General features: G+C 37.7%; 1 protein-coding gene across 1 annotated transcript in view; it reads left to right on the forward strand.

Annotated features, from left to right (window-relative positions):
- Positions 1-6,161: 6,161 nt before the first annotated feature.
- DACH2 (dachshund family transcription factor 2) overlaps positions 6,162-13,996 on the forward strand; it is a 164,132-nt gene continuing 156,297 nt past the window's right edge. The window contains exon 1 of the mRNA XM_026061264.1: positions 6,162-6,274. The gene's annotated coding sequence lies outside the window, so the exon portion shown is untranslated. The remainder of the gene's footprint in view (positions 6,275-13,996) is intronic.

Here is a 13,996-nt window from a genome sequence, read left to right on the forward strand (position 1 = left end):
ACTGTTGAACTGATTTATTCAGCAAAAAATTATATCCAGCTGAATATGTGGTGATTTGGTTTATTTTTGCTGTGTTGTATTCTCAGGCTTCTGTATGAGCGACAGGATTTTGGCTGTTGTTAAAGGTGATCATGGCAATAATTCCAGATTCAGCCTTCTGGGGAATTTTAGCCCCTGTTGGTGCTGTGATGAATGCCCTGTAATCAGCTGCCTGCCTGTCTTGCCTGCCTCCTGGGACAGAAGCAGCCAACTGGGGGGTGGCTCAGAGAACATCTTTAATCATCCTATCAGCCACCCCACACTGTTCCCATGGGAAAGGGTCATGAGGGAGGGAGCAGACAGTGTTTGACAGGGTAGCTTTATTCCCCAATCCGGTCAGTTCACATGCTTGGGCATCTCCTCTTGTTCTTATTGAGTATCAAAGTAGTATTAGAAGTTTGTATGGGAGCCACTCTCAGTTGGGATGGGTTGCTCCTGAGATGGTGTAGACATGACTAGGACCAGAAGGTAACTGGGAACTGGGCAAGGAAAAGGTCAGAGAGGAAGGGAGTGAAGCAGTTAAAGCGAGCTGGGGACTGAAAGACAGATTTGATGTGATGGATGAGTTAAGGGTAGAAGATCAGAAATATTCAGAAAGGTGGACAGTGGTCAAATGTGGGGAAGAAGGACTGAGGGCAGTGGACTGGTGTGGGACAGGAACAGGATGGATACAGAGACTGAGGATTAGCATAGCTCTGTAGCTGCAGTCCTTCATCCTCCTGAGGACCACAACTCACTCACTGCAATAACTTTGGGAGAGTATGTGGACCTTGGTGACAGGTTTGGTGAATCACAGTTCCAGCTCCTCTGTCTCACTGTTCGCTGTACTGGTAGATGCAGAATGGCCCTGAGGTCACAGATATTAAAGTGCTCCTGGCCTAAAAGAGGTTCCTCCAGATCAGGAATACTGGGGAAGACACCATAGATCTGCCCTGAGGCAGCCCATTTTACCAAGCTGGAATTTGGAGTTGTATGCAATTTAGGGGTCTCTGTGTGGGAAACTGCCTGAGACATGTGAGCTGGGATATGCGAAGACTGTCTGTTAAAAGAGAACATTAAAAGAGGGGGGAGGATATTGTTTCATTGTTGTCATTGTTGCATATACAGCTTGTGTCAACGTGGGATGTTTCTGAGCTAACTGACCTAGTTCTTGATAAATGAATTATATGTGATATTATTCAGATCTATATTGGACTTTCATTAATCCATGATTTTTAGGAAGGACACAATGGTAATGTGCTACTTTCCATCCTTAATGGTAAAGTTAATGAAGATGTAATCTTCTATTTCAGTCCCATCTCTGAACAATTCAGTGGTATTAAGGAATCTTTTTTCTAACAGTAACATCAATTCATACTGATGGAGAAAAAGTTCAGATTTGTGATGCTCTAGGAATATATTTCCACTGAATTCTTCACTGTGACTTGATGTTGAGGACTTTCCTCACTGAAAAGCCCTGGAGAACAGAGGGGGAGGGTCTTGTTTTGGAGTGTAAGAGCTTTTTTCCATGACCTGCTTTGGTCTGGTGAAGTCAAAACAGTGATTTGACCTCTGCGGAGTATTACCTGCGACTCTTAGTGCCAACTTGGGTACTCTTATGAGAGTTGTCATAGGGACCAGGTTCTAGTTATCAGCTTAAACAACTTCATGTATGATTAATGTTAATTGTCCATTTTGCGTGGATAACTTTTTTCCTACTGCTGAATTGGCTTTTGTTGCCTTTGATCTGGCTGGTGATACAACGTCCTGCAAGGGTTAGACAAGCGATCAGTTTGCCAACATGGAGAGGAGACAGAATCAGGTTGCTGTGAGGTCAGAGTTTGTTTCTCTTCTTAAACACTGAAAGGTCAAGTAGAGTTTAACTACCACTGGCATCTTTGAAATGTAATAAATGCCAAAGCAAGGAGAATGTTTTTAATTCATGCTACAATTAAAAATCTTACCGCAATAGAAGTAAATAATTTTAACTCAAATTATCAAGACTGTTATGTTTATTGGTAAGGACTCCAAATAATACCTTTCACAATCATTAGCATGTATTTCATGTAAGAGATTCATAATGCCAGTGATCTTTGAGGAACACGAAATTTTAATATGTGGTTCCTGTTCCAATTTCAGCAAAGTGACTAAAGTTTTTTTTTATGTGTAAGTACTTGCACCAGTTACTGCCACTATTATCAGAGCAATTTACACATGTCATATGGTTCTTCTGTATTTCTCCTTTAAGCCTAATAAAATACATTGCTATTGAAAAAATCTGTGATACATATGAGAGCTTCCTAAATCACAAGTCTTAGCATATTTTTATACCAAATAGCTCAAGGTTCATGGAATCAATAATTAATTTATTAACTGGATATCTTTTGAAAAAACAAAATCAGCAGTCCTTGCTATACCGTCTACTGCTGATTCATAAATAGTTGATGGCAAAAATGAAAAGTGTAACAGTAAAATTCAAAATCTTCACGATCAAAGTATTGGGTACCTCATCTATCACAACTTGGAATAAATATATCACAGAATGTGTCATATCTCATTGACACTGCAAGAGATAATGCTTTCCCTTGTTATCTAGCTAACTGCCAAGTCTACGAAGTTTATAGGCTGCTAAGATAATGTGCTGGTGGTAATCCACTTCAGTTGCAGAAATATGAAGTACTGTTGAAATATATTTCTAGTTGGTTTATTCTTTGCTCTCAAGAGGGTAGGATACTATTTCAGTTCCTCTAAAGAAGCCCAGAGAATGAAAAGCAAAACATCAGGATAAATTATGCTAAATGGTGGACTAGACCCCGGAGGAAATCATGCTTCTGTGGTACAGTATTCCTCCATTTATCTTACAAATGTTACATCTAATGTTAATTTTCTAAAGTGAAAGCATTCAAAGATTCATCTGATCCTTTTAATAATAGTTTTAGTGTTACAGTGCAGTGTTATTTGTCAAATCCATACCATCATAACTTACTTTTCTAGTTTTGACAGACCATTCATACAGAAAATATTTTGGGCTACTAATATATAACATTTTATTTCACAAAACACAAATAACCTAGTAATTAAACTCCAAAACTTAGCAAATAATTGCCAGCAAGCAATTACCATTCAATTAAAGAGTAATTACATGGTTATTTGTGCCCTGTAAAATAAAGCATTACTGAAATCAGTAATGCAATCAATATTTTAGCAGAAACAGGATGCTGCAGTGATGGACCTTTCAACCTGTGCTGATTAAATTGTCATCCAAATAACAGTTTCCTAGTTAAATCACCACATGTTTATTTGTCTTGATTAATATGCAAATTYGCTTCTGATTCTAGTAAATTTCTTGTATTTAAAAGCACAAAAGTACAACATTATCATACATCAACTGTGACGTGCTGTAAGTTTCCACTGATTAATTGTATTTTACAAAGTGTTGATGAATTTGTATGTTCTATAAAATATTTTATAAAATACGTTTATAATGAGCATAAAGTAGTTAGAAAAGATGGAGCTGGTCAGTAATTTTAACAAAATCACAAAACCAGCTTTATTCTATATTTCTGATTTAAATTAAAAATCCTTGTGAAGTCCAGGGAATATATAAACCTTTGAGAGGAAAAATAATAAAATTAGCTCTCACCAGGAGTGGAAAATAAAGGAAGAAGCAGACACTAATGAACAATTTCTCAACATTTTACTATATAAATTTTAACTGTCAAACATACTGCTTAAAATGTAATTTAATCTCTGACAAAGTTAATTCCAAGCAAAATAAACAAAAGATCAACATTCAGATCATATTGTCCTGGTTGCTCATTTTCCCCTTTCAGAGTTAATGCCTGTTAGAGGGGAGAGGATGACAAGAACAGGAACGAAACTCCATTGCCTCCCTCCTCCTCCTCTGAAAACCCACATCATAAATAAAATGCCTCTCCATAAAATCTTTTAAAACTGTTTAATTTAAGAATATTTTTCTTAGCTTAATGTTAACGTATAGTTTTATGTAAAAGGTCTGTAGTGTTTGAGATTGAGAAGGAAATGTTTTGTAGTTCTGTTGATTGAGCTCTGCTGCTGGATAAACCTGCTAATTTTAGCTGTTTTACTTTTGTAATTTTTGCCAAAGACAATAAGTGCCAAGTAAGCAGTTTTAACTGTGTGTGCACAGACTTCTGTAAGTCAAAAGAATAACAATTGATTTTTATTTAAAAGCTCCACATGCAAAGCCTAATACTATCGGGTAGTCAACATTCTTGTGAAATAAATGGAATGGTTTTTGTAAAGAGTTTATTGGGAGGTAATTTTAATAGAGAATGCATATGTGCATCTAACTTCCTATGAAACTCCTATACTCTTATTTTAGGTTTATTTTATTATAGCCCAGTAAGTCTGGGCTTTTGTAGTAGACTTTACTACATAGCCATCATAGTATGGTAAACAACTTAAAACATAAAAAAGAAAAATGGAAAAAGTGCCAAATAAAATGAAATACAAAATGGACAAACCCAAAGCTAAAAAGAGGAGGGAATAGTTTTATAGACATAAAATAATAAACCAAGAAAAAGATTTTGTGCTACTTTGATACTTACTTTGATGTACAGTAAGACAAAATAATACTAGCGCACTGCATGAAAAATGAACAGGTTAATGGTACCTCTGYGTAGTGTTGCTGGAAGTTGTCTTCATTTAAACGCAGCGTTTGCCTCACAATGATGGAGGGCTTTGCCACTGTAAGTTGATAGAGTGAGGTTTAACTTAAATTTCTTTGTGAACTTGAAGTCGTTTTTGGAAATGCTGTCTATTTAAACCTCATTTATTGTTGCAGCTTGGTTATTTAATACAGTGTTTCACCGTATTTTGTCAAAAGCTCTATTATTCAACAGAGTAAAATGTGCAGCAATACTTTTCCGAACATTGGGAAGTGTATTTTTATTAGTTGGCTTGGAAGAGAGTTGATCTGAATGTTTTTTTGTTCTGTAAGTCTCTGTATTATGGTGACAGATACATAGGATGATTTGATATACAGAGACTGTAGTAAGGGATAAATGTGATAGCTGAAACAACAGATAAGTGTAACAGATGAATATAGAAACCTGTAACACTTTGAATTAAAATTTGCAATCATAATTCATAAACTGGTCAAGGGATGGTGAGATTTAGATAGGTTAATCTGTAGCGGTTAAAAACATTAGTCAACATGTAAAGACAAATAGTCAGTTTTGAAAAAACTTGAGTGTTAAATTACTATTGCATCTTCAGAAGTAGGCTGTTACCTGCCATGATTCAGAAGGTGGCGATTAGTATCATAAAGATTGTGTTGCATTCAAAGTTTTCAGTTTCTCCTGTTTAGACAGCTCAACTTTCAATCATATGTGGTCCAGGTACAAGACGTAGGAGCAGTTACTGCTGCGACCACTGTCCCGTATCCAGTTTAGGAACTCGGATACCCTGGAGAATGGAAAAACGTAAATAGTGCATGGACTGTACAGACGCATATAGGTGGGCCTCCCCCCGCTGGCAGCCTGGTCAGCCGGAGATGAGAAGCCCAGGGAGCCCTGAGCTGATTTATAGCAGTTCCTAGGGGCAGTGTGCTATACTCATCCAGTACTGTGTCTAAGCTAATAAATTCTGACGGACCTGGTCTGAGTAGCTCTGGTGTCCTTATAGTCATTGCATCATTAATTCACAGTCCCTATAAACTACAGTTTGTGAGCTGAGTAATGCATCCAGTTGCATTTTTGAGTGCTTGTGAACCTCTTGATCTCCATTTTACAGTCAAGAATATTAAGAAACAGCAATTAATTAGCAAAGCAGYAGTACAAAAAGGCTAGAAATATGGATTTCTTTTTTTCTTGGTCTAGTGGTGCATGCAGATAAAAATCTAAACTTTTTTGTCACTTATGTGACTTTAAGCTCATTATTGTGTGCTGCTCAGTAGTTCGTTGGTAGAACATTTGAGACCCATGCAATTCTTATATGTTTAATCAACCACATATTTTTCTTTTCTCCTAGGCAAGAATTTCTAATACAGTTTTGTGTATCATTGATGGTTCAAATATTTTATACAAATCAATACCATATGTAGTAAGCAAATATTTCAAAAAGAAAATGCATTTTCATTTATCCTCTTATTTCATCAGCTCACGACCAGGAAGACCCCCCAAGCGTTCTCTAGGAGTTGCGATACAAGAAAATGCACGTCTTCTGCCCCATGGAGTTCCAGGCCTCTTATCACCAGGACTTATCTCTCCGACAGGTAATAAAATCCATCAGATGATCAGCCTCATCTCTTCATACTGCACAGCAGTTAAAATAAACTAATATTGATCTAACTGCCTTGTCCTTCAGGGCTTTTTCAAGCTTTACCAGAGGTTACGTTATTGGATTTTTTGAGTGTTCATGAAAACTCTGTTTTGTTGCTGCAGTGACTGAAATCTAATGGATTTGTAATTTAGTCCTTTATTAATTGTAATTTCCTTACAGGAAATTCCATTAAATGTGTTATTTTAGTATAAGAAAAAAAACTGAAAGAATGAACTATTGTCTCAGAGAGCCCTGTAGCATGCATTTCTTCCTTTGAAATGCATGTGTATTTTAGTTCTCATGGGATATGAACAGCGTATTGTAATACGTATTGTATTATAACATCATTAATGTATGCTGGGAAGGCAGAAAACTGGTTGTACAAATTATAGAAGAAACATTCAAAAATCAGATAAGTCTGTGTTGCCACAGTGGATTCTATTTTAATAATCTGCATTCAATATTATAATATTAAAAAATAGCATGGAAATAGCTGAATTTTTAAACAAACCCTAAACATAATGTGTAATATTTTATTTCCATTCATTAATTTATTAATAGAATTTAAATTAAATCTTATGCTATTTTGATGAGTGTTTTAATTTTTTATTAATTGATGTGTGCTAACGACATACACGTTTATTTTGGTAATGAAATCAAAAGGTTACAGCTATATTAACAGACTATATATTCATAAAACAAGTTATTTAAATATCCAACAGACTTTGCAGTTTTAGTTACTGTCAAAATCCAGTTTAAATATATTGTATTGCCATAATAACTAAACTTAGTAAAGTGTTGAGCAGAATATAAAGTCATAGAGCATGTTACAGAAAAAGCAGAGTTAAAAAAGGTGATTGACAGGATTATAGTGACTTAGGTCTTGATCTTGCAGATCATTGTGCTTGTAGCACTGTGGCAGTGCTTCACTGGGTCTCAGTGTTCAGAAATGTAAGAAAGATGAGATCCTTAATTTCTCTTACTACAACTCCAAGTGTCGTTAAGTGTCATAAGGATTTCACAGTGAAACAATAACCTTTATCAGCGTAGAAGTTGGAATGAACATTCTTAAACAATAGTAACAGTAACCTTAACTGAAGTAGTTAATAAAGTTTGAAGGCATTTTGCTAGACCTAGACTGCACAGTCAAGTTAGTCCAACTTCATATAATATTCATATATGTAGCAAGGATCGAGAACTATGTATTTACTCTTATGAAGAATTTATAAATGAGGGTTTTTTTAGTAGTTTTATCATGTTCTTGGTCCAAAATTTCATGTATTTAGTGGTGTTTGTGTTATTACCAACAGACAGGAAAGCACAAGAGCCACCTTTTATTAATAATTTCTTGTCAGAAGTTTAGAATATTCCATAATATTTTTCCACCCTATGTTTGCAAATAAGACCTAAAATTAAGCAGAATACCATGTTGGTTTAAACAGAGAAATATTTTAGGTCACCGTGTGCTGGGTATGCATTGTAAAATAGTACAATAGATGCATAATATGTATCTCAGACGCCAACTGAAACTGAGTAAAAATTGGGGGAATTTTTTAAACTGAATTTCTGGACTGTTGTAACTTTAGAGTCTGAAAGGATGACTGGGATACATGCCACTTTATTTAACTAGTGGAGGTTTGTGTAAGAAGGTTGGACCCAGGGGGTTTCTCTTTCAGCGGAGGCACAAGGTTGCCAACCTTTCTGACCTTGTGGCTGTGTATGAAAACCTTTGTGTCACCAAGTGCCAAAAGTCATGCACAGTGTGCCCCAAGCCCCTGAAAAGGAGTTTTGGAAATAGCTTGTAGGCAGGAGAAAAAGTAAGTTTCCAGAGCATCCCAGCACAGGTGTAATCTGATGTGTGAATGTAGCGTGGTCACAGTGAGCCAAGGACATTCTCCTCGGTGGCTCCTCCCGGCTGGTGACTTGGACTACCCACCAGTTTCTGGGGATAAAACAGCCCTGCTGCCGGTCCTGGGGTGCAGGTGCTACCCTTGTATGGCCTGTATATCTTTGTCACGCAAGAATCAGAGCTATTGAATTTTTTGAGTTTTATCTTGTTCATAAAGAAAGAACAAGGTAAAGAAAGATGGGGGAATCACTGAGTGAGTAAAGGTGCCAAAAGAGCCACTTGTAAACTCAGTGGGGATTTGAGCTGTTGTAAACTTGATGGAACACCTGGGATTTGAAGCCTCCATTAGCTTTATTTATATCTATTTACACTTAATTACTGACTGCTTTACTCTGGTTGCCTTCAACACTTTTGCAATTGGATTCTTTCCTTTTGGCTGAACTAAGAACAAAACACATTTTAACACTTCTCACAGAATAGAGATTTTCCTACCAGACTTCTGTGTGGAGGATAATAGGCTGGAATAAAAGTTACAAGGATGTTAACCCATTGTCTTCTGGCTAAGTTTTAATTTGGTTATTTATGATCTCAAACTTGCAAATAATTTGCTGTGGTTCAGACAGTACTGCCCACAGAATCTATATATTAAGAGAAATGGTTTCCTGACATGGGCTTCCTCCTGCTCAGCAGGCCCGCCAGCTTGGTGAATGCTTTCTGCTTGGAGTGCTCTGTGCTCTCATATGGGATCTCAGGCAGCAGCAGCAGGGGAGCAGGACAGGGCTGTGAGAGAGACTGGGGCGAGCTTGCAACACAGGAGGGTGAGATCCAGAGATACATCCACTCTTTCCAGTAGAACTGGTGGTGAAGTGGAGGCAAGGAGGAATCTTTGCATCTTGGTGGCTTCTTCAGTTGTACTGCACTATAATTTGCCAGAGTCATTTGCTCCTTGGGATGTCTTCTGATCTTCTCCTTGAGAATGGCTGTGCCTCATCTTGTCCCTTTTCGTGCAGGACGGATATAGAGATGGTTATGTTAATCTGCCAGCATACTTTATCGTGAAAATTTCAGACTCACTAGCTTGTGTGACTTCAGCATTTTCTAATGTGTCCGACTTACAATCCCTGTTGTTTTCTTCTTCACATAAACTCACTTTGGCAACAGATTCCACATCAGCAACTACAGCATGATTCATCATCCTTCGCATTTTTCAGTTTTACTTCCTATTTGGTGATCTGTGAAGTAAAAGTGAAGGAGTTTACCCTCAAGCTTATTGTTGGTTAGATGGGTAGGTCTCAAGGAGTCGCTGTTCTAGCTGCAGAGCTCACAGTCCATCTGTAGAGGTTATTACGAAGTGATGATTAGTAACTTCCTGCAGACTTGAGTGAACCATCTGTGTTTCCACTCCTTGAAGTGTGCTGTTATTTTCTTCGCCCATTTGGTTTGTGTTGGCTCAGTTTACATGGTCATTTTCACATAATAAACAGGTAGTTAAATTAGGCATACTGCATTTCCCAGTGCAGAGGATAGGTTTTTTACATCTTGACAAACTGGACTACAGCTACTCTTATATAAAAGTAATTTGTGAAGGAGCTATAAGTGAAGTGTCTACCTTTTAAAATATTTGCAAGTACCTTCTACCTTTGGGGAATGGGAATGTTTGCATTATGATGAGCCGAGACCAGCAGGGTAGTTAAAATTACTGTGACTGAGAAAGATGAGGCTATGTGCCTGGAATGCATGCCACTGGGAAGTGTTTCTGTAAACAGCTTGGTAACAGTGCCAAAACTGCATCCTTCAAGATCTCGTATTTAACTACTGTCCATTTTGCATTAAGGGAGGAGACTGCTTTTCTTCTAGTATTCATGTAGGAAATGTGGAAAGCAGTGTGGTGCCCTTGCCTGCTGTGAGGGCAAAGGAAAAATCCAGCTTGTCAGAGAGGGATGGTCATCAAAGGCACGGTGCTTCAAACACTGCAATGTGGTGAAGTGACATTAACAAAACTAAAAGGGGTTTATCTCCAATTAATGTATAGGACTTTGCCATCAGTGTATCTTAACAAGACAGTCAGGGCTTATTTATGGAATAGATTTTTAGTCAGTTTTAAGCTCTGAAACAATAGTTTTCTTTGTGGAGAGAAACTGAAATCCATTCTGTGATATAAAACAATAATTCAGAAAACTATTGATATGGAGATGAAGCTGAAAGAGTAGCTGGATCTTTTGATGATTATCCATGCTAACCTCAGTCCTCCTACCTTTAATTTACCTTGTCCCTTAAAAGGTTAGAAAACCACAATATGAAGTCTTCATTTCAATTTCTCTATATTCAATTTGTGGAGTGGTTACTCCTATTTCATTAAAGCCATTTTTTGGAGCTGTTCCATACTGTGTTCAGTTTTGAAACATTTAGCAAGTTACTGGAGAGGGTGGCTTATGAAGAAATTATCCTGCCACTAGAAGTTTGTTGTACTGTGGTATGGTGCACAAACCTGCTTACTGGGGCATTTTTTCAGGTGGTGGGAGAACTCCAATAGATTTATGCTGGCAGTGATAAAAAACCCACCCTGTTAGCTAATGGTATCATATTTGGGAACTGAACTGCAAATATCAAGGTCATCACTGTTCTCCGAGGGAAAGTTCAGTATTAGAGTATTCATAGTTGCCAAGCTAATACAAGTAAGATTTAGACAATCTGTGTCAGATAGTGGCCTCATTTGGGATATTTTGTGTCTGTCGTTGACAACCATCTTTGCTATGGTGACAAAAGAAATGACAAAAGATTCGGAGGTGTGGGAAACACTCTTTGAATCAAATAATGGGTATCTCTCTGGTGATCTGACTGCGCATGTACTGGGAATCCTGTTGCTGAATCTGATGGGGCACTAGATAGTCTAGGTAAGCTGTGTGCTAGTGCTAATATGGAGGCAATCCTGTTAAAATCATTTACATTGCTTTTTCATATTTCTGAGATTAACTGACCAGAGCTGTGAGCAGTCTTGTAGGCCTAATGTGGAACATGTCAGCAGGGTATATGTGGTATCGGTCAGCAAATAGATTGCAACGGAGCTTTAGAGCTGAAGTCTTCTGTGTTTTTAGTAGGAAAAGGGAGAGTTTTTTGAAATCAGCCCTTTCCATGCTCTGAGATAGGGCACTGGAGATAGAGACTGAGCAGGCCAGAGGGAATAGGAGCCGGAAAGGTTGAGGGTGCAGCCTTCAGGCGGGTGCATGAATAAAAGACAGTTAAAAGGAGTCTGCTGAGAAGGTTTATCATGCTTGTATGTTGGAAAAGGAAAACTGAGACATGTTGAAATTGATATTCCACTCTGGTGGTGTTTGTTGGATGGGAAGATGAGAGGGTTCAGAATTCCGGATTTTAGACAAAGGGGGAGGTCATCCGAGTTAATAATCATGTGGTGGGAACACTTTTAGCTGTGTACTGTAGCCACAGGCTGTCTGGTACGGACAGATGGGGAGGTAGGATGTCTGTGTCCCTCCCCAGGGCTAATAAATCCTGATTAAGCCTGCTGCTTAAACCTATCATCAGGTCTCTTTTTGTTTACTTACACTGGTCGGCCCAGGTGACATAAGCAACCCACCTGCATTTCCAAATGTGTAAAATATACTGGTATTTTCATTATCAGTCAGATTAGTTTGACCTTCTTTGAAGGGCTCATTTTTAACTTATAAACAAGCGGTTAAGATAGACACAGTCTATTTCTCTCATTAGCCATTTGTCTAGGGTTTTTAAGAATGTAATGATTAAAATATTGACCGGTTTGTACACATATGAATAATTTTTCAGTATAGTTTTGACTTATTAGAAGGTGAGACAAGCTGCTGTGAGCTGAATAGTTTCATGTAATTAATATTTTAGTGTAATAAATATTTTAATAGGTATAACACGTCACATCACTGTGGGACTTAGAAAATAGAGTAGCATACAGGAGTAGGTAACTTCATGTGTTACTTCAGTTCAGCAGCGATATTAAGTAGTTGCTTAGTCTTTCTACAGAACAGAGAGGATAAAACAGTATTGGTTGCAGTCTTTAAGCAATTTAATTTGGTATATCCTTGTTAGAAGAATGAACAAGATTAGAGGCTTTCGAAGTCTTTAGTATCCAGTTGCCTTTTTTTGATGCATGCACAAAGTCAGTGTGGCTCAGCTGGTACGCAGAGCTGCCACAGTAACTCCTTGGTGTCATGGACTCAACAGATTTTCTCCTATTCCCATCTGAAACATGTTGCTCCAGACCCACTCGCCAGTGACAGCCTAGTCTCTCCTAGCTGAGAAACTGTAAGGTGTGCTCCAGGTTAGAAAAGCTGAGGAGTAAGAAGAAGCAAGAGCATACTTGACTGAGAGGTGCAGTATAGATGGAAGGAGGTTGGCTTGCGAAGGAAAGGAACCCGTTGCACGTGCAGTATTGACTCAGAGATCTGCAGTGTCATAACCTCGGCTTTCAAGGTTTGCATCTTCATATTTTAAAGTCAGGATGTTCTGATTCTGAGAAAAAGTTCTTTTTGAAGAAGAAGCATATGCTCAAGGTCAGTTTACAGAACATCTACTGACTGATTTCACCTCTTAGGGTGTTTGATTTAGGGCTGCCATGCCTGACAGCTGCTGTCAGGAGTCACGGAGCCTCAGAGCATAGGGAGCAGATGATCATAGGGGTAAGGAACCATTTTCTTTCTCAACATACTTAACTGAGCATTTTCGTATGTTTACATCCTATTTCTGTGGCTCATTTCACTGTTTATGATTATCCTTTTTTTTCAGTTGTCATAGATGTCATTTTAAAGTTCCCTTTTTAATGAGAAACATATGTACAACTTTGTCATTATTGGCATTACCTGGCTTGGTAGAAATTATTATTTTTAATCAAAGGCAAACATACTGATTACGGATGCTGCAGCACTTCTCTGCCTATGGGGAATGATAACAGTTTATAAATTGTTCTTGGTGACAATTCAGTAGTGAATTACTTTGATATATATGGCTAATAAATTAATATGATTAAGTTAATGAGTAGTACAAGTGTTGCCAAACTCCACTAGTCGGGTTTTTAATGCTGCTCCACATTTGCAGTTCTAGCTTCCCCCTGTGGTGAGAGGATCAGTGCTACCTACGCACTGTCATTGTGATAAATGGCATATCCCACAGTGCCCTGCATTCCATCTGGTGTGTCCCCAAAATGAGAAATATTTTATACAAATCACACACTCAGAAGCTCAAAGGACTGCAGAAAGATCTATTTTTTCAAACAATAATAAAAATGCATACATCTCTTTAGCAACCCTTCATTTTTACTGTCATAATGAATGCATATAGCTTTGGGAAATGAAAACTCATGTGAGTAACATAGGAAAGTTATCCACTGCACAGTAAAGCTGACAAATAAGTTACATGCTCACTCTTTTATTTGATGATGAAATGTTCTTAGATAAAAAATGATGTTAGAACATCTATTTAACTGGATTTTAAAATTAAAGACCATGTATGCTGCATGATTGAGTATCACCGCATCTCATGCCTGCAAATTTCYGTGCTGAAGGGAATGTGAATTTGAGTGGATGAGGAATGCAGGATCATATCATTACTCTTTAAAATACAGCCATTCAGTAGGATTCTGATAACCTGAAAAACTATACCTAATGACTATGAGTCAGTTGGTTCCTTTCTTTCCTTCTCTTTCTCTTTTTATATTATATTTCTTTAGAGATTAATTTTTAGTGTCTACTTTCTCCTGGTGGGACACTACACTTTTGACAAATGCATACTTACAGCTGTTGAGAATTTACCAAATAGTTAACCTTGTTGTAAGTTTAATTT

This window comes from Apteryx rowi, unplaced genomic scaffold, assembly GCF_003343035.1.
Source record: "Apteryx rowi isolate R43461 unplaced genomic scaffold, aptRow1 scaffold_179, whole genome shotgun sequence".
Lineage (NCBI taxonomy): Eukaryota > Metazoa > Chordata > Aves > Apterygiformes > Apterygidae > Apteryx > Apteryx rowi.